General features: G+C 39.8%; 1 long non-coding RNA gene across 1 annotated transcript; it reads right to left on the minus strand.

The window, feature by feature from the left end:
- Positions 1 to 234: 234 nt before the first annotated feature.
- LOC134617250 (uncharacterized) lies at positions 235 to 6,382 on the minus strand. Its single transcript, XR_010573551.1, has 3 exons — positions 6,189 to 6,382; positions 2,921 to 3,081; positions 235 to 1,689 (listed from the first exon to the last, which is right to left on the minus strand). It is a non-coding gene; the product is annotated as an uncharacterized LOC134617250 (long non-coding RNA).
- Positions 6,383 to 25,255: the final 18,873 nt, after the last annotated feature.

Genomic DNA, 25,255 nt, shown 5'->3' on the forward strand with positions numbered 1-25,255 from the left:
ATTATCATGCGAACAGACATGAGGCACTAACACAGATAAAAGCAGGAAATACACAACTATTTCCAAAACAGCAGGTAAATTCTGACATGTAAATTAAAACTACACAAGCATATATAAAAATGCTTACATTTTATAATAAATTCATTTAATAATTTTGATAAACATTCAGTAAAAAAATCACACAACTTAATTTTGAATAATCAATTCTTAGTTCAAACAGTAATGACTGTGGTCTGTGGAGACTGTTGTATACAATATAAGTTCAATGTGTGGAGATGAGGTCACTAAACAATCACAAAGAGTCTATACAGATCAATATTAGCCCAAGGCAATCAACAGTCACTTTTGTATAACAATGCAATAAAAACTATCCTCCAAAGACCTGCAGCTACATGTGTTTAACAGGTGAGCCTGCTAAACTGTAATGAGATTAAAAAAACAAACAAAAACAAAATCTTTTTTAAAAAAGAAAATTCATAGGATTGAGACTGAGTTGTGTGGTCTCACTAATATGTAACTCAACAAATCGGTGTATGCTAAATTTACAGGTAAAAGTTTTACACTTTTTAAATTATAGCCTTGAGTGAAGCTTAATTGGACTTTGAGATACCATTGCCTACTGGTGGTGGTCAGAGGGCCCGGTGGCGCCAGTGTCCGGCAGTCTCACCTCTGTCAGTGCACCCCAGGGTGGCTGTGGCTACAATGTAGCTTGGCATCACCAGTGTGTGAATGGGTGGATGACTGGTTGTGTAAAGCGCTTTGGGGTCCTAGTAAAGCGCTATACAAATACAGGCCATTTACCATTTATTTATATAAAAAAAGTAACATTACAGCAAAAGTGAACAATAAAAAAAGAATGCACAGATCCTAGACAGATACACCAAAAAACAGGAAAAAAAACACCTTTACAAACTTGTGTGAAGTGGATCCAGAGAGGGATGATAAACTCTTCTTCTGTTCATGTCTGTGATTGAAGCTTCATCTGGTTTTCGTCTCTTGATATGTCTCGCTTTGTTTTGAGATGTGTCCTCTCTGTAACATTGTTGCTGACTGTTGGACTCGTGTTGTCTTTCTCACTCGTCTCTTCCTGATGTTTCCAGTCTGTTGTTCCCACTGTGTCCAACTTGCTTCCCTGTGAAGGTTTTTCTTGAGGCTCTCCCTCACTCTTGTCTTGTGTGATGCTTTCTAAACAATGTTGTCTGTCTGTGTCTGTTTGTGTCTTGAGCTCTGTCTCATTTTCCTCTTTTCTTGTCATCATCTCTGATTGAAGCTTTCTCCTCTCTGGTTCTTCTGTTTCTCTTTGTCTTTGTTTTTTTGTTTTTATCTCTGATTGACGCTGTCCGTAGTTTACGTCTTGCTTCTGTTTTTCCTCCAGTTCTTCTCTCTTGTTCTCTTGTTTATTTGTTCTCTTTGTTTTCTTCTTCTCAGCATCCGGCTGTTTTATGTCCACATCAGTCTTTGTTGGTCTTTCTTGTTGTGTGTCTGTTTCTCTGTGGAAATGAAAGGTCTCCGCTTGTGATTCTCTTTTGTCTTCATGACTCTGCTCTTCTCGGCCATGAACATCTTTCTCTTCTATTGCTGTTAAGACCGGCTCACTTTCTCCTTCTTCCACTACGACCTCACTTTCATAGTTTATCTTTTTCTGCCTCATCTGTTCAGGTCCCTCCTCCTCACTCACCTTCTGGTTTTCTGTGTGTAGAAAGAAGAGACAAGCTTAGGAAGTATGAAATATTTTTTCAGGACTTGCTGTTTGTAAAGACACAAAAATGGAGAAATCTAAATTAAAGACAAAAAAACTGTTTATATGTTACATCACTCGAATAGTGATTGGTGAGATTGTGGATTGCAGACAAGCTGGCAGATACACAGACACAGCAGATTAAGTGCTTATCCCCTCTTTCTCTCTCTTCTTTTTTCCTTCCTTGTTTTCCAAGTGCACATGTGAATTTACCGTAAAATATATAGCTATAGAAACAGAGAGCATGCAGACGCCTACAAAGAACTTCCTGTTTGCTAATGGCACATTTATGTTTGGACCCAAGTGAAACCTTGTACAAACTCAGGGATGGAAACAACTAACAGTGACCCCACATCCACACATTCATATGTAAGAGACTCTGAAAGTGGTAAAAATTAAAACCCTAAAAGATCACATACAGAGTGAATACGGTTTGTTCATAGTGGAGTATTTTTTGATTTTGCTAGTGTTGTTGGTTTGGTGCTCTTTAATTCAGTTTGTTCTTAAACCATTTAGTTAAAATTACACTCTGATTTTTTAGAGAGTAAATGAGCAGTGTGTGAGATTTAGTGGCATCTAGTGGTGAGTTTAAAGATTAAAACCAAGTGCTTCCAAATGCACAAAACGGACACCACATATAAGCAGTCATCTTTATAATAATCTTTTGGTTTTTTTGCTTTTCTAAAGTCAACCAAACTAGTTTACACTTTTAGTTAGTGTAAAATCTCATGGACTTGATGGTGTACACATGACATAAGACATTTGCACACAGCCTCCAGCTCAGTCTGTGATGACCAAACGTATGCTTTTTGGATAAAGCGAAACCTCTCAGACTAAATTATGTGAAAATTAAAATACTGACTTCTATTTTAAGTTCATAGGAAATTCAAGAGTGAGAAAACACAAACACCCTGCAAAGAGCCAGTGCTTTGTTTGTTCATAGGATCATTCAGAAACGTGTTGTATTTGCGTCTTTTTTATTTTACTGTTTTGAAATGTTCATTGTGCTCTTTTATTTATTTTAACCCATACATGCTGTTCATATTTCCTGCCTTCATACTGAAAGAGCTAAGTGACTGCTCTCTTATTAACAAGGGGCTAAAACAGACCCCAAGTTCACTCTTTCCCTCGGTACTCTGTTTGTGTGCAGGCTCAAATGGCACTAAAAACTAAGGTACCCACCTTGTGTCAAAATTTGATTGATGACCCTAGCCTTGACCTTTTGACCCCACCGGAAGTGTGTAATATGATCCATAAGCGTGACGAATTGCATCCGGAGAGGGGAGGGGGGAAACTCCGGAAGTGTGTAATATGATCCATAAGTGCGACACCTGTTGCGACACCTGTTGTGAGAAAAAAAAAGTTTTTCTTCCTTAGAGGGAGGGGGGTCTGTGGAGGGAGGAGAATAAAAATGGAGAGGGCGGCGCACACTTTTGTATGACACAGACACAAGATGGATCCTTTCATTCTGCCGCCCTGCGTTCTTCTGTACTTGGACGGGGAAGAGATCTGCTCTCCCGAGGCCGTAAGCATGGGAGGCAGCAGTGGCGACCGGTCTTCGTCGGTTATCAGCGACACTCCCGTCACCGTCTACAGTAACAGATCAGAAGCAACCGATGCTCCGCGGAAAGAAGGGAGAAATAAGAACATCTTCATGTTCCGCAGCCAGATACCGGCTCCGAGGAGCTTGCGGGGAGAATGGCCTCTGCCTATTGAGGGGTGTGGAAAGTGGGGCTACGTCTTCAAATACAGCATATTTACTATTGAAGGCCTCAATCCAGACCTTTTGACCCTACCAGAAATGCTCCGGAAGTGTCTAGTCATTTTCAGACCTGTGCATCATGTTCCATAAGCGTGAGGGGAGGGGTATGGTTGCTGGGGGGATCAGAGAGGGGGGGGGGGGGGGGGGGGGGGATCCTGAAGCATAGGGGTGACGCAGCTGTTGAGTCAGTGCTGTATAGAGAGACAGAGCGGCAGTTAGTCTTCCACAAACTCATAGTTTGAATTCTGTTTAAATATTATGACAATTTTCTCAGTATTTCTTTTTACAATAGCGGATGTATTTTACTTTCTTAAGCTGCACCGGCGCTTGTAATGAAAAAAAGAGTGACTTCCTATTGCCTGTAGAGAACCATTTCTTTCAATAGTATTTTATTTTCTTATAATACAGACGTAATAAAAAACCTTTAAGATTATATGCCTAGCAACAAATTGTATTTTTATAGAGCGGGGTGGAGGCAGGCGCTTGTGATGAAAAGAAGAACTTTCTATCCGCTCGTAACCTACAGGATGCCCACCTCATTCTTGTAAAAAATAAATAAATAAATCAGTGGTTCCCAAACTTTTTTTGCTGGGCCCCCCTTTGTTTACAAGAAAAATGTCGTCCCCCCCCCGCACGCACCACACACACACACATATTTTGCTCCATTGCGGTTTATTTCACACCTCAAACATTTCGTAAAAAATTAAGCAAACACAAGTAATCTGCAATAAATTACAGGTAGTAATAAAATAAACTACTAACTCTTTCACGCTATGTCCACACCTACAAGGGGATTTTTGGAAATGCAGCTGTTTCGTCCACACTTAAACGGTGTTTCGAATCACCGAAAACGGAGATTTTTTAAAACTCCTTTTTTGCGTTTACACGTGGACGAGAAGGTATGTGCCTTTTTTCACGTCACGCTGTGCGCCACGTTATTGTTTACATGAGATGAATTGCAGAATGACAGATAGAGACAAAATACTGTTAATCTGACTGTCTGCAGGTTTTACACGCTTACATACACACGCAGTTACTGTCCCTCCATTTAGAAAGGCAGAGGCGTCACAGTGTGATTATTTTACGTGTAGTTGTTTTTTTCATGTGTAATAATATTCATCATTGCTATCAATACATTTTTCAAAAAATGTCTCTCTGTGCAAAATGGGTTCAAAAACATAAACCGCTGTGGGATACTGTTTGTCCGTGATTTGAAGAGCCCAGCGCGTGCTCCCGACGCAGGGAAAACCAATTCTGCAGGGGAGACCTACCTCAGCACTTGCGCAGGTGAAGCCAAAGGGAAGATATGCTTCACCATATTTTCTAGTCTTTGGCTTAGAATGAAGTCGGTTGGAAACATATTCAGCGATGCTTCATCTCCTGCTTTGCGTTTGTGTGGCCGCCCCGTGCTAGCAGTCTCCAAGCGTTTTGTTTCCCCCCCTCTTTCATGCCGCGCCCCCCCTGCAATGGCTCTGCGCCCCCCCTAGGGGGCGGGCCCCACACTTTGGGAAGGTCTGAAATAAATATCCCTTAGTGAATACTTAGGAAACTTACTTAAACAATTAACACACCCTCGGATGTGCTACTTTTCTTTTTGAGAGTCCCTTTTACAACAGACTGAAAAACAAACCATAAAAGATAATTGCCGAGGCAGGCGGTCTTGTTTCTCACACACACACACACACACACACACACACACACACACACACACACACACACCCCGCGGGTCAAGGAGGAGTCGTCCCTTTCCAGAGTTCAATGCTTATAACCTATAACGCGCCCCCAAAAAATATTATTATTATTAAAACACCTATATGAGGTATGTTTTCTGCAGCCCGCTCCTTGTCAGACCAAAGTAGAGAGTTTTTCTTCATTATTTTGAGCTACTTTTACAGCAGGTTTTTCTCAATAGACGGAAAATGATCTTGTACTACGCACACTAAGGAGTCAACAACCAATATTATCATCTCTCATTGCTTGTAACCCGGTAAATAATTTCATACATCTCCCCATAAAATAACCCTTAGTGGAAAAAAGCTCATATTCAAATAAGTTTATTAAAGCACCCCCCTCTGTGGGAAAGAGTTCTTTTCTCAGAGTCAAGTTTACAACAGGAGGATGTGGAAAACAGACAACCCTCACAAGAAGGCACCCAAAAAAAGGAAATTGGACACCCCAACTTTCTTTCCCCCCTCTCCCGACTGCACGCGCACACGCACACACACACACACAAAACAGAGAACCGAACGGTGAGAAAGAAAAAAAAAACCCTCTCTAACTGACAATATTGTCAGGAGAAAGATGCGAAAAAACAGATGCCTCGCTGGACGAGGATAAAATGAGAGAAGAGGGGAGCCAACAGAGCCGTTATCTGCTCAGACCCTAATGTGACAGTTCTACCAATCGCGAGGAAGAGTCCGTGAATATTATGTCGGCATTCCGTCCAAACAACGCCGTCGATCAGAGCGCCAGGGCCAGCTCGCCAGAACTTTTTGAGTCTCACTCCGGTAAGTTTTTTTCTTTACGACTTTAAATTATATATCAACAAAGATGTCGATAATTTGATTACGTTCTTTTAGATTTCTACATCGATGATTTCACGCAAGTGGACTACGGTGCGTTTAAAGTATATATCATTTTTTAAATAAGTTTAGATAGACTTGTTTTTAAAGAAACTCTGTTACTTACAGACGCTATCGATAGCACGGTGAGGAGCAGCATAAATCCGGCCGTTTTCCGAGGCAATTTAGAGCCCATCCTCCCCGCAGAACCTCCGCTGCCGATCAGCGAAGGACCGCGGCGAGAAGACGACGTTATTTTCGTCTCCGCACACCGAGAGAATTGCAGAGAAATACGGTTTAAAACCGAAGGTAAACAATATGTTGTATTATCCGCCATTTTGTTGAATAACAGGATGTGACGGAGTAATCCGAGCATGCTATACCGCCCCTCCCGACCCGGAGCGGATTTTTAAAACTTTTTGTTTTATTTCTTGACAGCGGTAATCGAGAATTGACTATGTGCACGTTAGCATATGCTACTTCCGGTGCGGAAACTCCTGTGGGGAGCTTTGTTTCCGGTGTCCTATTCGCGCCTTGTTTACGGTCCAAAACAAGTTAAGCAAATGAATGAATCAAGCGGCGATTTACATTTCTATAGATGTCTTGGGCATTAACCCAATATATCGGTAAATGATGTTCATCGACTTGTCGATATTTTTCCCCCGCGCCTCAGCGCAAAAGAGAAAAGGGATTCAAATGTTATATTTCTCAGCTGTCCCTCGTTTATCGCGGCTGTTATGTTCTAAAAATAACCAGCGATAGGTGAAATCAAGTCGCCAATTTTATTTTTTGACGGTGCAAAATGTTTCGTGGACATCGTGGACATACAGTACTGCACTTCAGAGTCACACTGCTAGCGATCGATGCAGCGATTCTGTACTGTACAGGAGAGACGTTACGGTGACGTAAAAAAAAGCATGCAAACTTGCACTAAAAAATCCGCAAAACAGCGAGGTGAAAGGTGAACCGCGTTATAGCGAGGGACCACTGTAATTTTGAAGGTAAGTCACAACATACCCTTCGTAAATACTAATGTATAGAAACCCTTACCAGCAATCATTCATTTTTTGTGTGGCCTTTTTTCACAGTTTGTTAACATGCTGTGTAGGTGTGTACTTGACTAGCTGATATCGACATAATGGGGAAACATCTGGTTTGACTATTCCTCACCTGTAGTTTGAATGCTGAACATTTGCCTGTTTAAATCATAAGACCAGTCACTATACAGAGATGTGCTTCTGAATGTGGACGATGTGTCTTCTGATTCTGTAATGCAGTTCTGCTTGTGTTGAGTGATGTAAACAACTGATCGATCTAAACTCTTTAAACGTCAAAATTGATTATTAGATTTTTTATGACACAACAGTGGTGAGTGTTCCCACCTTCTCCTCTTTGTAACTTAATGCGATCTTTCCGTTTTCGAGTTTTGGACATGATTTTGGAGTACATCTTTGCAGTAGCGATTGACCGCAAAGTAAAGCTACCGGAAATGTACAACCCCACATCCGGTCTCAAACCAGGAAGTTAGCATTTTCTCGTGCACATAGTCAATATACAGACCCTGCCGCAGCGAAAATAATAACAAGAAGACGACGTTATTTTCGTCACCGCATACCAGGAGAACTGCAGGAAAATACGTTTTAAATCCGAAGGTAAACAATATTTCTACAAAATAACGTATTCGAAAAGCCGAGCATGCTATACTGCCCCTCCCGACTTGGAGTGGTATAACGTGTGCTAGAAAGTTTTTTAAATCTTTTTCTCTTTGTTTTATTTTCTTGACAGGTGAAATTGAGAATATACCTATTCAATCCCCCGCTACAGACAATAGGGCGGAGGAGCGAGGTAAATAAAAGTTTTTTCTTTTTAAAAATACGAAGGATGTGAGAAAAGCCACGCATGCTGTCCCAGAGAGACACAATGTTTTTTCTTTAACTTTTTCTCTTTGTTTTATTTCTTGACAGAGAATTTTACTCTCAACTTTATACAACAAGAATAAATAAAATGTGTGTGCAAAAACATGACCGGATTATCGTCCTTTTGAAGGAGTAAAAAAACCACACATTTTTTTAAAATTTTTATTTTATAGAGCGGAGGACTTTATTAATACAACATAATTATTTATTAGGGCCGATTCATCCCCCCCCGTCAATTACCTCTGAGTCTCCTGAGAGGAGGAGCTCCGGATGCTTCCTCCGCCTGATTTTCTGTATCGGTTGGTATATTCTCTGTCGAGAAATAAAAAACAAGAGAAAAAATAAGTTTAAGAAGACACATTGTACCTCTCCGGGTCAGCATGCGCGGCATATCCTTCGTATTTTCCATCCATTGTCTTAGCCCTTTGATGTCCTCACCAAGAAAAAAGCAATGGAATTTTTTTTTTTTTTTGCATTTCTTGTTGATTTGGGTGAGTAATAACCACAATCAATATTTTTTTTCAATAGACCCTGTAGTTTTTAAAATATTGAGCTCTACCAAACGGTTGAGATGTCCCTTTATCAAGGGCGTAGATTTGGCATGGACGGAAGGGACATGTCCCCACCAATATCCAGCGATTATTGAATCGCTGGATATTGAATTGTAATTTTAAATGGTTTAAAAGCATATAGAATAGCATATGTAGGTAAGTATATTTATCCCCTTTTATCAAGAAGCAAAGACAAAAAGGAAAAAGAAAAGAAACAGGGCAGGGTTCGGTGGTTGAATCATCCGTCCCCACCAATGCCAAAACCAAATCTACGCCCTTGCCCTTTATGGTAAAAGTATGAAATGTCATGCAAATACAAGTACATTAGATAATACAGTTGAAAAAAATCAAATAAAGGGCCAAATTATAATTAAATTAATAACAAAAACTATCCAGGACATTGGATACAGTTTATTTCTAGTAGCATGCTAGTGAACATTGCTATTTTCATTCCATCAAAGGAAAGTATTATATCAAACAACAAAATACATATTTTTTTCATCTTCAAATGTGAAAAATGTGCTACAGCACAAAATACTCACATTCAGGTCACTTCTGATTGAATGCTACTGTGAAAAATCTGTTTTGTTTAAAAAATAAAATAAAATAAAAACAGTGCAAATCAAGCACATCTGCTTGTGGTTTTGGTCGTTGGGGTTTTAGGGTGTAGCATTTATTCTGTGGTCTTGGAGAGCTGGATCATGGTTGTCCAAATGCTGGCTTGTTAACTTGGTTCAGACACAGCCAGGTGGAAACCTTTTGAGAGCCATCGGTTTTTGGTCCAGTAGTTCACAGTCCCTCTTGTAGTCCAGGTATTCAAGTCAAGGATGTATCCAAACAGTGGAATATGCCATCTCCTTAACTTGTAACTTATAACTTGTCTTATACAGGTGTGATAGCATATCAGAAAGCTTAATTCCTCTTATATGCTAATTATATACAGGGATGAGTGATGGGCATGGAATGGTGATCTTTGCATTGGACTCTTTGCTCCACCGTTTGACCGATGAAAGAAGCATGAACCCACAGGCATTGTTTAGAAGGTTGACACATTTCTTGTCAATTTTATTGCAATCAGACCTTCATCAGATCTGTAATAACAGGCTCCATGGCTCTTCTTCATCAGGTCTTTGTCTGCCATCAGGGGAGCTCCACCGGTGCAGTTTGGTCATACAGTGACAATGCACCTGACACCCAAGAAGGAGGTGTGCAAGTTCTGGACCAAGCTGAAACTTGTGAAGAGCTTCTTTTCTTTTTTTTAGAATAAAGCTACGTTGAAACCAAGCACACCATTGTTTTTCTTGTGACATTACCAATACGTTTGATGTGTCACATGACCCTCTTCCTATTGAAAAAACAAAAGTTGTATCGAAGATGGCCGACTTCTAAACGGCCACCATGGTCACCACCCATCTTGAGGAGTTTGCCCCCTCACATATACTAATGTACCACAAACAGGACTTTAATATCACCAACCATTCCCATTTTATTATGGTGTATCGATATAAATGGCCCATCCTGTAGAATGAAACATGAAGAGGGAACAAGACACAAGAACTCACACAACAACAATATAAACACAGACACAGTGAGAGAGACAGAGGGCAAAGACACAAAGGGGAATCTAATAATCAAAAGCTAAACTGAACAACCTAGGCACTATAGAATAAACTTTAGACTAACAAAGCAGACTCAAACCATAATACAACATGCCAAAAACACAAGAAAACTCAAAACGCTGGGTCAAATGACCCAGGACCATGACACTTAAGGTCAAAGGGGAAAAAGTCCCTCTGCTCACCTGAAATAAACCTCTTATTCACCTGTAATGTTATAGTGCCACCATGTGGACATACATAAAATATGTAAAGTGATCGACCATGACGGAAAGACATAACGGCTGTGTCCCAATTCAGCAACCGCACGCTTCGAGTACGCATTTTGAGACCTATTACGTCACAGCGACGCAACGACGGCTGTCCCAATTCGAAGTGTACTCCAAATGCACCGTCGATTTCCCCAAATATCAAGCATGGTCCGGTGCACGCTTTGTGGTCCCATATATCCCACAATTCATAGCGCAGCGGTGGGTGTGGATAATTTTGCCGCAAAATACGGCAGGCGGCTGAAGAGTGAACTTTCAAACTGAATATGATGTCACATATTTATGTGCGAATGTGTAATAATGAAGAACATTAAAACATTACTGTTGGCCACATGTCAGCAAAGCTATGTGACATTAGTGATGTTTGTACTAACTTGGTTTTAAAGCCTTTATTTTAAAATATACTCCGTTCAACAGTTGACCTTAATCTTACAGAGAATGTGATGATTTCATGGATAATTAAAGTCAGTCATATATCCACAAACACAACAAGCTGAAAGTCAATGATGCTGCTCGGTTTGCAGTCCTGAATATGACGGCACAAGCAGGATTCACTGCACTGTTAATGTTAGCTATGTTATATTGCTGCCTCTGTTCGGTGGTGTCGAGCCAAACGGACTTTAACGTGTGTTTGAACGAGCTGACGGTTCACTCGTTAAGCTGAAAGAAAGATGCTTTAATCACAGGAGTCACACATGTGTCCACTGGACCATCTGGAACTCTTCTTGTTTAGCACTCGTAATAACACAAACACTAAATCCTCCTTCTCTTGTGCTGTTTTGTAGCAGTGTATACACCTGAGACTGTCACCTGTCTGTCTGTCCTGCACTCTCTCTCTGTTTCTTTCTCTCTGATTGTGGAATAAAAGTATGAACATGTATTTATAAGTTACACTTGTGTTTGAATCCTGCAGCTTATCACACATTTAATTTCCATCTGTGACAACTGCAAGTGTCCAGAGTGAGGACAGACTGAGGGACCCACTGCTGCACATCATCTGTGAGGCTTTGCACCCCTGATGATCCACCAGGACAAACTCAGCAGTGTGTGAGGAAGAGGAGGAGGAAGAGCCAGCAGCAGCTGACAGATGGAGAGAATAGACAGACTGTTCCCTGTTTGTGAAGGACTGCTAGAAAAGTTTAAAATAACTAATTGTCTGTCCTGAATCAGTCTTATTAGGTAATGTTCAAATAATGTTATCATTCCAGTGTTTTCAGTGTGGGAGAAAGTACTCAGGGCCTTCAGGTTACACACTATGAAAGGCAGCAACAAGTTTAATATTCAGAAACCTAAAGTATGTATCAGCAGCAGAATGGAGCTAAAAATAAATGTTTGTTTCAGTTCTATGAAGCTTTGAGTATTTTGGATTAGTAGTACTGCTGTGTTTGTTGCATCATATTGCTGTAATTGTTTATATGCTTTATATATTCTGAGGTAAGTTGATCTATAGTGTTACATCATATTCTATAAGGATGTTATGTGTTTGTATACTTTCTGTTTGACCCATTTAGCAGAAGTCAGCCTGTTTAAGGCTCTGATATCTATTCTGTATGACTTAAAGCAGTTATGACATGGTCTGATTTTCTCACCCAATAAAGGAATATTTAATATATCAGTCTACTCTTCATTCTATCAGAAACAGTTTTCACAGCTCGCACATTTTCTTTTTACACATATATGTAAGCATTGAGCCAAATGTAATAATGCCAACATATTAAACGAACAATATTTGTCTCTTATGTATAATACATCTATATATACACTGTCAAAGATATTTGTCTTTGAGTGAAGATTCAAGGTGATAGGAGATATAAATAACTGCAACTTGAATCTTTGACACAGAGTTCAAGCTCACTGCTGTAAAATATCCTGTAATCTATCTATCTATCTATCTATCTATCTATCTATCTATCTATCTATCTATCTATCTATCTATCTATCTATATGTATATATATCATAATAATCTGACAATACATATAATATTGGCCATATTATATTTACATTACCAAAGTGAGATGATTTTAGTCTCATGAACAACATTAGCTGATTGTTATTTACTAACTAATCTTGAAATGACTGTTCAGTACAGAAATGAAGCCCAACAATCATGTTTTACAGTCCTGTGGTCTCAGCCTCAGATACTCAACTAATCAAAGTGATGTCATGACAAAAATGAAGGACCAACAGAACGTTTTTTTCCTTCATTTCTGTCAAACAATGCTGTATGAAACGTTTCTCGCGGTTTGTATCATGGTTGCTAGGCAACCTGAGAAGCGCGACGAAGACCGTCCCATGTCACAAGCCTCTCACTTCCGCACTTCGCGTACTTATAGTACGCACGTACTGCGCGTACTCCTAAGCGTGCGGTCGCTGGATTGGGACACAGCCAACAGCTGCATTTGAACAGTTCCCTTTCCTTAAAACGTATAAATGTTCTCATTAATTTTTGGAGAAAAAAAAGTGTCAGTATGGAAAAAACCCTAAATACTGCAGAGTAAATCAGAACTGAAACACGTTGTTTTGTTTTTGTTTTATGTACTTATATATGTTTTGTATTTAAGTCCAGCTTTGATTTCTTGGAGCTGATGGAAGCATACATAATTTATTAATGAACATAACAAATGTACATTAATCATACTACATAGATTACAGTAACAGTGACTCAGATCCGGATGTTTGTCGTTCTGGGAAAAGAAATAAAGGAAAAAAGAAAAACAGGAAGCACGGGAACACTCTCTCCAGGTAACCGGAAAGAGCTTTTTTTTCTCTCCCCTTTTTCTTGACCCCACGGGGGGACTTTGAGAAACAAACAGGTATGCAGATGCTTCAACAGATGTTGTACCTATATTAAGTATTTTGTTCTTAAAACGGAAACCTTATTGTATGTTCATATAAATGAAGTTGGTGGATTGTGTCCAGTGGGAATGGCGTAATCTCCTCCGCCTTCGAAATGATAGTGGAAGTGTCCACGTAAACGTCATGTTTTAATATTTTTATAACTGCTGAGTTAACAAAGCTTTAAACAGTAAAATAAACACCTGTCGGAATAAAACTGTTCTCCACTGTATCGCTCTTTTATTGTAAATGAAAGTGAAACTAAACTCAGCGCAGACTGCAGCAGAAAGGTCACACATGTCACACAGGAAAGAAAATTGTCTTTTTATGATAAGCATTTAAATCTGAACTCAAACCAATCGCAATTCACTCTTCCTCCGTGATCATAGTTTAATTCTTTCGCTGCAGGAGAACTTGGAACCACGTCCAGCAGGGGGCGCCAATTCTCATACTCTCAAAAAAACCCCTAAACTAATTTATTGAATCAGTCTCTCTTTTTCATCTTGTTGGACACAAGTTTCAGATTTCGTTGTGGAATCTGCCTTTCTGCAACACTCTAACTACAGTCTTACTCACTGACGCACATTTTTCACAGTGATTCACAAATGATGCTCGTTCGAAATGCCTGGAGAATAAAAGCAATAAATAAAAGAAACACAGCAAATAGCAACTGTGCACACCTGTTTGGTACTGATGTAATTTAATCAAAATATTCAGAGCCAGCAGGGGTGAACTAAAGTTTGATCAAACTGTGGATGGAAATAAGAGGCAGAGCGGGAGAGTAAAATCAATTTAGTAATTCAAAAACTATGGAATGATAATAAATGTTTTACGGAAATATGACACTTTTTAACTTGATTCCTTACTTATTAATAAAAAGTGACAAATGTGGAAAAGTTCAAGGGGGCCGAATACTTTTGCAAGCCACTGTATCTCTCTCTCTCTCGCCACAGCTGGCACGCGAAGGGTTAACTGATGGCACGACCATAGCTGGACTGGCAATCGGGCATAGCGGATGGATGGTGATTTTTTTAGTTTCAAGTTTTATTGTCATTTACAGATAAACAGTGTGGCCAGATTTATCCATAATGAAATTCTTTGGCTCGTGCTCCTCAGCTTTACATGAGCATATAGAGAGTGCGCAGTTATATTGAGAAGAAAATAACAGAAAATAGCAGTGGTAGTTATAAAATAATAATAATAACAACAACAATAAAAGGAGAGGAAAGAAGTATTAAATATTAGAGAATTTTGTTGGTATTTACATTTAAGACAAGTTGGTATTTACAAGTTTGTGCAAGAGTATCTGCAGGTCGTACAAAGTTGTGCAATGAGCATTTAAGTAGCATTTGTTGAAGTGACAGTGTGCAGAGTCCTGTAATTGTAGTGAGTGTGTAGTGGTGTAGCAGTTCAAAAGTCTGATGGCATGTGGCTAAAAACTGTTCCTGTGTCTGGTAGTGCAGGTCTGGATGCTCCTGAACCGCCTGCCGGATGGCAGGAGTGTGAAAAGTCTGTGGCTGGGGTGGCTGGGATCAGAAAGGATCCGCTGTGTCTTCCTCATGCAGCGCTGTCTGTAGAGATCCTGCATGGCTGGCAGTTCAGTCCTGGTGATGCGCTGTGCTGATCTCACCACCCTCTGCAGAGCTTTGCAGTCCAGAGCATTACAGCTGCCGTACCAAGTGGTGATGCAGCCAGTCAGAATACTCTTAATGGTGCATCGATAAAGGTTTGTGAGTATTCTGGGGTTCATGCCGCATCTTCTCAGGCACCACAGGAAGAAGAGCCGCTGTCTTGCTGCTTTTGTGATCACACCAACATGGTATGACCAGCTCAGATCCTCGCTGATGTTAATGCCCAGGAATCTGAAGCAGCTGACTCTCTCCACCTCTGCTCCTTCGATGTGGATGGGGGTGTGGGCTCCTCTTTGCAGTCTCCTGTAATCCACGATGAGCTCCTTGGTTTTGCTGATGTTAAGCAGCAGGTGGTTGCCGCGGCACCATGATGTCAGGGCTCTCACCTCTGCCCTGTATGATGTCTCATCTCTGTCAGAAATGCAGCTGACGATGGTGGTGTCGTCTGCAAATTTGATGATGGTGTTGGAGCTGTGTTTTGCTGTACAGTCGTGGGTGAACAGGGTGTACAGCAGGGGGCTGAGCACACATCCCTGCGTGGCACCTGTGCTCAGTGTGAGTGTGGATGAGGTGTTGCTGCCGATCCACCTGAGGTCAGTCTGTCAGGAAGTCCAGGATCTAGCTGCAAAGGGAGGAGGTGATGTTCAGGTCACAAGGTTTCATAACGAGTCTGGATGGTATGATAGTGTTGAAGGCAGAGCTATAGTCTATGAACAGCATCCGCACATATGTGTTTTTCTGGTCGAGGTGAAAGAGGGCAGTGTGAAGTACAACTGCTATTGCATCATCTGTAGATCTGTTGGGCCTGTAGGCAAACTGGAGCGGATCAAGTGAAGCAGGGAGTAAGGATGTGATATGAGCTTTGACTATGCGCTCAAAGTACTTCATGGCAATGGAGGTGAGTGCTGCTGAGCGATAGTCATTTAGGCTGCTCACATTAGTTTTCTTAGGGACAGGGATGATGGTGGTCCTCTTAAAACATTTTGGGACCGCAGACTGGAGCAGGGAAAGGTTAAAAATGTCTGTGAAGACATCTGCCAGCTCGTGGGCACACGTTTTGAAAACACGACCTGGAATGTTGTCTGGTCCAGGAGCTTTCCGAGTGTTTACTTTTCTGAAGTATTTACACACGACTGCCTAAGATATCTGAAGAGGGCAGCTGTCCTCTTCCAGCAAAAGCTCCTGAGATATATGTTTATCAAAGTGTGCATAGAAGGTGTTAAGCTCGTCAGGTAGAGAAGCAGTTACCTCCCTCACTCTACCGCTGTTTCCCTTGTAGTCTGTAATGGTCTTCAGACCACTCCACATGTTCCTGGTGTTGGAGTTGCTGTAACAGAGTTCCACCTTTTCTTTGTACTGTACCTTGGCCATCTTTATTGATTTTTCGTTTTTATGGGCCGATGGTTTTTGTTGTTGTTGTTGTTTTTAACGGTACAAACAATGAAAGGTGGAGGATCGGCTAGATGCTGGCCGATGTGTAAAAATAACTCAGTTGTTTGGTGGTGGCTATGGCGGAGCTTCCACAGAGGCCAGCAGGTGGATGAGGGAAAGGGGAGGCAGGAGGAGGAGAGACCCGAGGCGGCCGCCGGTCCGAGTGTCAGGTGAACTGAACTTCAGGTAAAAAGTTATGACCTGCAGTCTATCTGGGTCAGATATAAACCAAGTTTAGGTGTAGTTTATTTTCGTTGTGCTGACTTCTAACAATCAGTTACAATAACTCGTACTGCGTACTAGCTAGCATGACGGAGTTTCTATACAGCTGGCTGGGTGCTATGATGTTACTGATAGTGAACTTTAATGAATTCATAAGGTTAGTTAGTAGAGTTGCCAACCGTCCCGTAAAAAACGGAATTGTCCCGCATTCAGAGAAAATATTACGCGTTTCGTATTGAGCTGAAAAGGAACACAGTTTGTCCTGGACTTTAGCTACAATGGAAAAAGACGCAAAGCTGGATTTATTCTGTGTCTTTACGCTGCAGCTGCCTCTTCTTCTCTCATTCTCTCCTGTTTCTACTTTAATCATGAAACTCATCAATGATCAGCTGATCGGCTTTTCTCTCTTGTTTGTTTATCGCCCACTTTGCACGAGAAAGAAACCAGCGGATGTCGCGCTAAACAACAGCAGCACGTTTAAGCTTGATCAGCTGTTGTTAGAATTTATTTAATATTAATTTCTAGTATCAGCTGATGTTTGCTGGAGCCACAGCTGTAAAAGCTGCTGGTCATGATATCGGTTTGTATATGTGGTGAGAGGGAAACATGAAGATGAAACCAGGAGATGTCCTTACTGAATCATCAGAGCTGAACAGGTGATGGAGAAACAGGTTTACCTTTTAGGTGACATGAATGAGTTGAAGGGAAGTTATGAACTATTTCTGAGAGACAAATAACACCAGGATCCTTTTCTAAGTAGCTGACAGCTGGTAACTGTGCAGGGGCGGGTCTAGCAAAGTTTTGCCAGGGCGCCAGGTAGGGCATTAACAGGGAGAGGGGGGCACAAAGAAATACTTTTCTTTCTTATTCTCATTTAAAATTTCTAGCTTTTAATAAATAATTATCTGAATCTTACAAAGTTTTTATCTGATGTAAAATATATAGAAATCATACATATACCAACAAGACAGTGTACATCACTGTCACAACAGCGTTTGTTTTCATTCAAAGGCTCTATGGTTTTAATACCTGGTGGGCCGGTCTCTAGTCAAAATGCCCAGGAAAGTTTTTTGTCCCAGTCCAGCCCTGGGCACGACACGCAGTGAATTGATCTGAGAAGGTGCATTAAAAAATAAATGGCCTGGCCAGCGGTGCACATCGCAAATTGGCTTGCATAGACACATTAGTTGTGCCGCTTCTTAATGACAGTATCTTAGCTAACAATCCAACTACCAGATTCAACTTGTAATGGGCTAAAAATAACCGGTGAGAGGGATGTTGCTAGCTGGCAGTTTTTTCAAACGATGTTGAAATTTACACATTCCGACACTTCAAATGCTTCAGCAGCTGTCCGCTCAGCGCAGCATCAGCACCGTGGAAATACACGGATACATGCGTAGACTCAAGACAGAATTCACAATGCTTTTTCCAGACTTTCAGGTGTATGGACCCATGTTTTCTTTTCTGATCAAACCAGAAAGTTTTAATGAGCAGCTGGATTTCTCTCGCATTAACTAGCTGGACACAGAGGACATTGAAATGCAGCTGATTGAACTGAAAAGCTCCACTCTGTGGGGGTCAAAGTTGGCAGAACTACAAACACAGCTGGTGGAATCCACAGCTGTGCGTGTTCATGGAGCTTGCATTTTCACCTGCTGGACATCACTACCTGACAAGTTTAACTGTCTTCAGAACATTGCAGAGGCCTTAATGACAGTATTTGATTCTACATATCCGTGTAAGCAGATTTTTTCTCACAAGAAGAGTGTCCTCAGGTAGCCGTCTGAATGCTGGACACACGGAGACCTGTGTCTCTGAGTGGGAGACCAGAGATCAGATTAACATGTGCATCTCTGTATTAACAAACATGCCATATTGGCCCAGTTTATTTTTCTTATCATTGTTGTGAGGAGACCATAAATAGTATTTGCATTTTCTGTTGTACAGTTCATTTGCTGTTATGGAGTTCTTGTTATGGATAAAAAGTGTATTTTTTTGTTTCAAAATAGCTGATAACTATTCGCTGATAGCTGCCAACATCTGCGAACAAATAAAGTTGTTCTATATAGTGTGTAACTGTTAATATAGAGTGTTATTAAATTTATTGCTAATGCAATCATATGGCACATAGACTTCTGAGGAAACTTTGGATGGCACTCATCATCAGAAAGGTTGCCGACCCCTGGATGATATTTAATCAGTCACTCGTTTTTGAGTTTTGAGATCTTATTGAGATTTCTTTAATGATATTTAAAAAGAAATAGACAGATAACAGTGTGTGTGAGCAATATTAGAAAGACTGAAATTAAAATGATTTTTTTTATTTTTAAAATAAAATAAACAATAAAAGCAAAGGTGAATCAAATAGACCAATACGGCAAGGCTGGGATGGTCTATTTGGTAAAGTAAATCTGTTGGGCATCTTTCTTTGCCTTTAGACAATAATTCTGATGGCAAAAGAACGAAACGGGACAGGGGGGGGAAAAAAAAGAAAGACTGAAATTAAAATGAATTTTTTTTAAATGTAATTATGTGTAATTTTTCTGCCATGCATTGCTGAGGCCAGTTTTACTTATTTAATTAATCCACTCTAAGGTTGGTGGTGAGATAGGGTTAGCAACTTCCAGCACTGAAGATATGTTCCACCTTATTGCTCTATGTTAATGGAAATAATCTGGAGAACAGGATTCCTTCATAGATCTCACATCTTCTCAAAGTTATAATCAACATAGAAAACCTTGGAAGTGTTGAGAATCTGTAATCCACCTGGAAAATGATGGAAAATCCTTCTCAGAATTATAATCCAACACGGTGATGATGATGAGCAGAAGTAGAGTCAAATCCAAGTCCAATCTTTAAGTTCCCCGTGGCCAATCTCGCCTTGAAGCCCCTGCTGGAATTTCCACTGGTGAACTTCAGGAATCCAATCCTTTGAACTGCTCATTAGGGTGCTGGAGACTGACCCAGACACCAATTTATACTTTGTCAGGTGCCCATTCACCCCACCCCTCTCTCTCTCTCTCTCTCTCTCGCTCCAATATCTAGTCTACCAGTCAGGTGTTTACATAAGATTTACTGATGTCAGCCCCACCTTATTATCCTCTCCATCTTGAGTTCGTGTTGTTTAGTTTCCGTTAGCACGTTCATGTTAACATCCTTAGAATCCTTTTTAATCCTTAAAGTTTGAGTAAGAATAAAGATAATCTGCTTACTAGCAGACAGGGAAAAGCTCTGTTTAACACTCTAGCCATTTTTAACACATGAGACTGGTGTCAAGTCCTTTCATCCCCTCAGCTGTGATGGAAAGGTGCGGTCTGCGGAACTTCTTTACTCTACGTTACATGACAAAACATCATATAGCATTATACTGTATACTGATCAACATTACTTCTGATAATCTAAGCTTAAACTCCAACTTAGACCTCTTGTGATGGTTAGGCTGATAAAATTATGTTTTCTCCATGTGTTAAACAGGTTTTACCTGTTTGTACTTTCAGAATCACACCATGCTCCGTGAGAGAGCCAGACAATCCTTTATGGTTCTGTTTGATCGATGCAGCGTCCTGATTTTCTACACAGCTGCTGTCTTTGCCCTGATACACTCGTGCAAAGGTAAGTGAAACATGTCAGAGTAACAGAGTTAGAAATAATCTGTGTTATGGAACTCTACAACAGTGATTTATACACACAAACCTTTAGGTCTACCTGGTGGACTAATAGTGCAACTGCACTCCTCCTCTTTGGGAACTACTTTCCTTCATCAAAAAAATATGTTTCCAGTTAAATGCACACAAGCTATACTGAAATTAAAATTTTGTAACAGCAGTCATCAGCCAACCTTTATATAAACAAGTGATTCTAAAATGTAGGAATCTGTTGTGATATTATAAAGTCTTGGCCCCACCACTTACACCGCAAATACTGCAAACCACACCAGCATTGAAAATATAACACTGTGGAGACATGGATCAATATTCTGCTTAGATTTATATATTTCTTTTATTTTGTGCAACATGGATAAGATATGTGTGAGCTATTATTTTTACATTTTAATATTTTTAATGATAACATTTTTTTATTTTTAAACTTTGCTTCGTATCTTACCCTAAACATGAACAGAAGTAAAACAAAATCAATTTTAACTTTTTGAATGCAAGTTAATTTAAGTTTTTGTAAAATAAAAGTTTAGTACTTGAACTATATTATTTATAATATAATGTACTGACAAATATTATTGGAAATCCAATAAGTTTTAATCTTCTTTAGCTTACTGAAAGCTCTCACCACACCAAGGAAAAGTCAGGCAGTTTATTTTTTGTGGACTTCGCTATGAGTTGAATTTCCACCCGTCTTTTTGTTTTTTTTGTAAGACCCAGACTTCATTTTTAATGGAGCCATGATACCATTAGTGCATCGAACCACCAAGTGACCAAACCAAATCATGAAATAAGAAAGATCAGAACTCACACATTTGACTGTGGAGCACCGCCATACTTCAAAATGAAAGCTTTCACTTCAAAGAAAGCTTTTGAATGCTGCCTGTTGTATTCTGTGACATTTCTCCGTGGTGTCAAGGAGAGGACAGGCCCACCAGCTGTATGCAGGACAAACACCCATCTCCCTTCGAGTGATGTCTTTGAAGAGAAAGTAGATGAAACAGAGCAGTCTAATTGAAGCAAAGTCCACCCCCTGCCTATGCTGGCTGCCATTCTCTTGGCTGAAGATACTTACTGTAGGTAATTACAGTGCCGGAGAGCAGCAGTCTCTCAAGCTAATGTGCAATCACAGGTTGGAACCTGACATTAAACTGAATCTTGCCATATTTGGTTCTCATAAGCATCCTTGCATAAATAAATACTGTGCTCACTGCATTTCTGCTGCCTCCCCACATAACTCAGTTGTACATCTGCTTTTTTGTTACAGACAAAAAAGCTGTTTTTCTTACAGTAAAAGATTCAAACCACTCTCACTCCATACAACTAATGCAAAGTCGCAGAAAGCAAATGTGCAAACTGTTTTTAAAAGCAAACAGCTGCTATAAACATTACTCATTCTTGTTTATCTTAAAGTATTGTATCATGCAGCAGAAGGTGTGTAGGTCCACATCAAGCAGGGCCCTAAATTATTTAAAGTAAGCTGAATAGCAGCATGACAGTGATTAACAGGTGGCTAAATCAGGTTGAAATTGTAAGTACCACTGCCATGCAAAGTCACTTTTGCACTTTTTTTTTTTTGCCTTTGTGGATGCTTTGAACCACAGCTGTTCTTGTATTTATAATGCAAGAACAGCAACGTAGAGGGACTATTTATACAGCAGCCACACAAAAACTCATGAGTGATCAACAACACCCCGATGAGACAAATACCATAAAGCTGTTTGAGGTTTTAAATGTTGGCACAGCTCAGTGGGCCGAGCATCTAAACAGTCACTGGTGCTTTGCAGAGCATATTATTCCTGGATCTTCATTGATGCATGACGTTTGTAAAGGTCACTGAAAGACCAGTCTTATTGTAATTGAAATCTCATGAACATACATGAATATTCCCTCAAATATACGATAGCTTCTTAAATCCCCTTTGGAACCAATAAAGGGACAATTGTTGATTGAAATGGACAACACTGCTGTCTGGGATATCTTCATATTGTTAGGTCAGACACTGGTAACTCACTGTCTTACATAATTGTAGTATTTTACCAATATTACATTTGACCAGTGTCTATAATTAGGGGTTAATTAGGAGAAGAGGTTTGAATGTGTCAAATTTAGGGAGCTGGAGTCTATCCTAACTTTCACTGGGTGAGAGATAAACCATAGATAGGGTGCTAATCTATTACAGAATAAAAAAAATAAATGAAAATCAGTGTAAAATTTTCATCTCAAATCTTCACAGAAGTTTACAGAAGTTCATATGATATTGTTAATAAGAGGAAAAAAGAAAAAAAAAGATCAGAAGGTGGGAGGCGGGGTCAGAGGAAGTTGTTGTTGTTGTTATTTGTCTGCTATAAACAAAACAAAACTGATGCAAGCAAACAAACAAACATGTTTATAATAGCATGACAGGTGACGGGTTAATAATTTAAAAAATAATAATAATAAAAGACAGAGTGTTCAAACAACCTTGGGTCACCAAATTTTTTTATTTCTTAAACTATAGAAATGCTAATCTTAACCTGGTGCAAATACAATACAGCTGTTTCAAGCGCATATAGTTTACTTTTGCTGCCATACTTCTTCTCTTCAGGTCAGTCAGAGGTTATCGGCCCGCTTCATCCAGTAGTGGCTTTGATTGGTGATGACATCATTTTGCCGTGTAACCTGGACCCTGTTATGGATGCTTTTGAATTGGCTGTGGAGTGGGCGAGACTTGACTTAGATCCTAGATTTATCCTTCTCTCTCGGCACGGTGTCGACCTGGAGTCTAAAAAACATCCGTCCTACACCAGAAGAACGTCCCTGTTCACAGATGAACTGAAGAATGGAAACATTTCACTGAAAATCTCCAAAGTCAAACTGTCTGATGAGGGAAAGTACAAATGTTTTGTTCCAGAGTTAAATAAATACACTACAGTTCAGCTTGTTGTTGGTAAGTGAAAATATTATGAGTTCAAATGGATTTTTTTTTTAAATAGTTGATCTTTCTCTTAAACAGTGATTCATAAATTCACTTTAGTGCTGTTTTAGCATCACCACAGCCTTCTTTTGTGTTTTGTTTGCAAGCTTGAGGTTGGTAGTTAAAGTATGAACACTAAACTACTACATAAACTATATATACAGAACAGATGGACATAGCTTCTGGGTTTAGAAAAGTGAAGTTAATTCAAAAGTGCATTAAAACAGCAGTTTTTCTATCCACCAGCAGGGGGAGCAACTCATGTGGTTGCACAGAGGTCTGACTGACAGTCTCTAAAACAAATGACAGTAATTTTCACTTCATTTATGACATCAGCAAACACTTTCCTGATGATTTTATCATCTCAGTCAGTAGTTTCAAGTCTTATTGGATAAAATATGATTTGTTTTCTTTAAAAAAATAAATTATGGCCCCTTTTAGACTTAAACAGGTGATGAGAATTAAATATAACTTGCTTTAGACTGACTGACAAACCTTGACTGTATGTCAATGGGAAAAAACCTGTCTGGGAAATCAGAAATTACATGATGGTTTAAGTACAGCTGAAGTTTTTGCAGAAGGAACTTTTCAGCCGTGTTGGTATTTCTGGGGTAAAACTGTCCCTTTAAATAAATATGAACCGAGCCATGACTTTCATTTCAGTGATAAACAGGATACAAAAACTGTGTGCTTAGAAGAACGCAGACAAATCTGATTTAAAAAGAAAAAAGAAACAAAATAATCCCAGAACACTTCAATAGTCTTTGGACATTGTCCCAAAAAAGTGTGGAATTTATGTTTATTTTTTTAAGAAAATTATACTTCAGTTATGCATGTTGAAAAAAATACTGAACAGTATCACCTCATTATGTTTCAGTTCAGAGTTTTAATATATCTCCAGCTCTTCTTACTATAAAACTGAACACATTTCAGGAATATTCATGTTAACAACACAGTAACCAAGAATAATGACCACTACACACAATTCAGGTTAGTTCAATTGTTATTTATATAGCACCAAATCACAATGACAGTTGCCTCAAGGAACTTTATATTGTAGGGGTAAAGACCCTAAAATAATAAAAACAAACGGAGAAAACCCAGAGTCATATGAACCTCCCTCACACTGTGCTGACATCTACATTGAGTAGATGCAGTAGTGCACTTTTCTCTGCATGCTTGAAATAGCCTCTCTTTCTGACTTAGAGACATTTTGCTCAAAAAAACTCCCCAAATGTATAAAGCATTTATACATTTTGAGGTGGTTTTTGTGAAGTTGTGGGTCTTGAAATCATTTAGATTTGGCGAATCTTCCCTTTAAGGTATTCTTCCTGTGCACCTCCAGACCAAATTCAATGTGTTTTTTAAAAAACAAAAAACAAACAAACCCTAATAAACCAACATTACCATCCATTACGTAAAACATTGATGTAAGAACTATAATCATCTCCCACACCTGTAATCTAAATGAATTTAAGAACTCTTTTCTTTTTCAGGTGCTGCCTCTCCACCTGCTGCAGAGATTAACAGCACCATCAGCAGCAGCAGGGTGGTGTTACAGTGTGAGTCTGCAGGCTGGTATCCAGAGCCTGAGCTGCTGTGGTTGGACGCTGAGGGAAACCTCCTCTCTGCTGGACCTACAGAGACCCTCAGAGGTCCTGATGACCTCTATACTGTCAGCAGCAGAGTGACTGTGGAGAAGAGACACAGCAACAACATCACCTGCAGAGTCCAACAGAGGAACACCAACCAGAGCAGAGAGACACATATACATGTTCCAGGTACATTTAATGTTTATATTATTAAGGTGAATAAGAGGGAGACAAGTCTAACAGTGAAGATTCAAAGACAGGATGTAGTGAAATCAGCCAAAAGAATGGGAAAAAAGAGTTACAGTTTGAGTTATTACTAACAATGAACATGTTGTAATATTTTTCCAGATGATTTCTTCATTATCATCAGTCCTTCCAGTTCTCCCAGTAATCCAAATAATCCAAACATCGCTGTTGTCACAGTCATCAGTGTTGCTGTTGGCCTCGTTCTGATTGTTGCTGTTTTCTTTTTATGGAAACGGAGACGAGACAAATTCAGTGAGTCACATTTTTGTGTG

Source organism: Pelmatolapia mariae, linkage group LG3_W (genome assembly GCF_036321145.2).
Source record: "Pelmatolapia mariae isolate MD_Pm_ZW linkage group LG3_W, Pm_UMD_F_2, whole genome shotgun sequence".
In the NCBI taxonomy this organism is placed as follows: domain Eukaryota; kingdom Metazoa; phylum Chordata; class Actinopteri; order Cichliformes; family Cichlidae; genus Pelmatolapia; species Pelmatolapia mariae.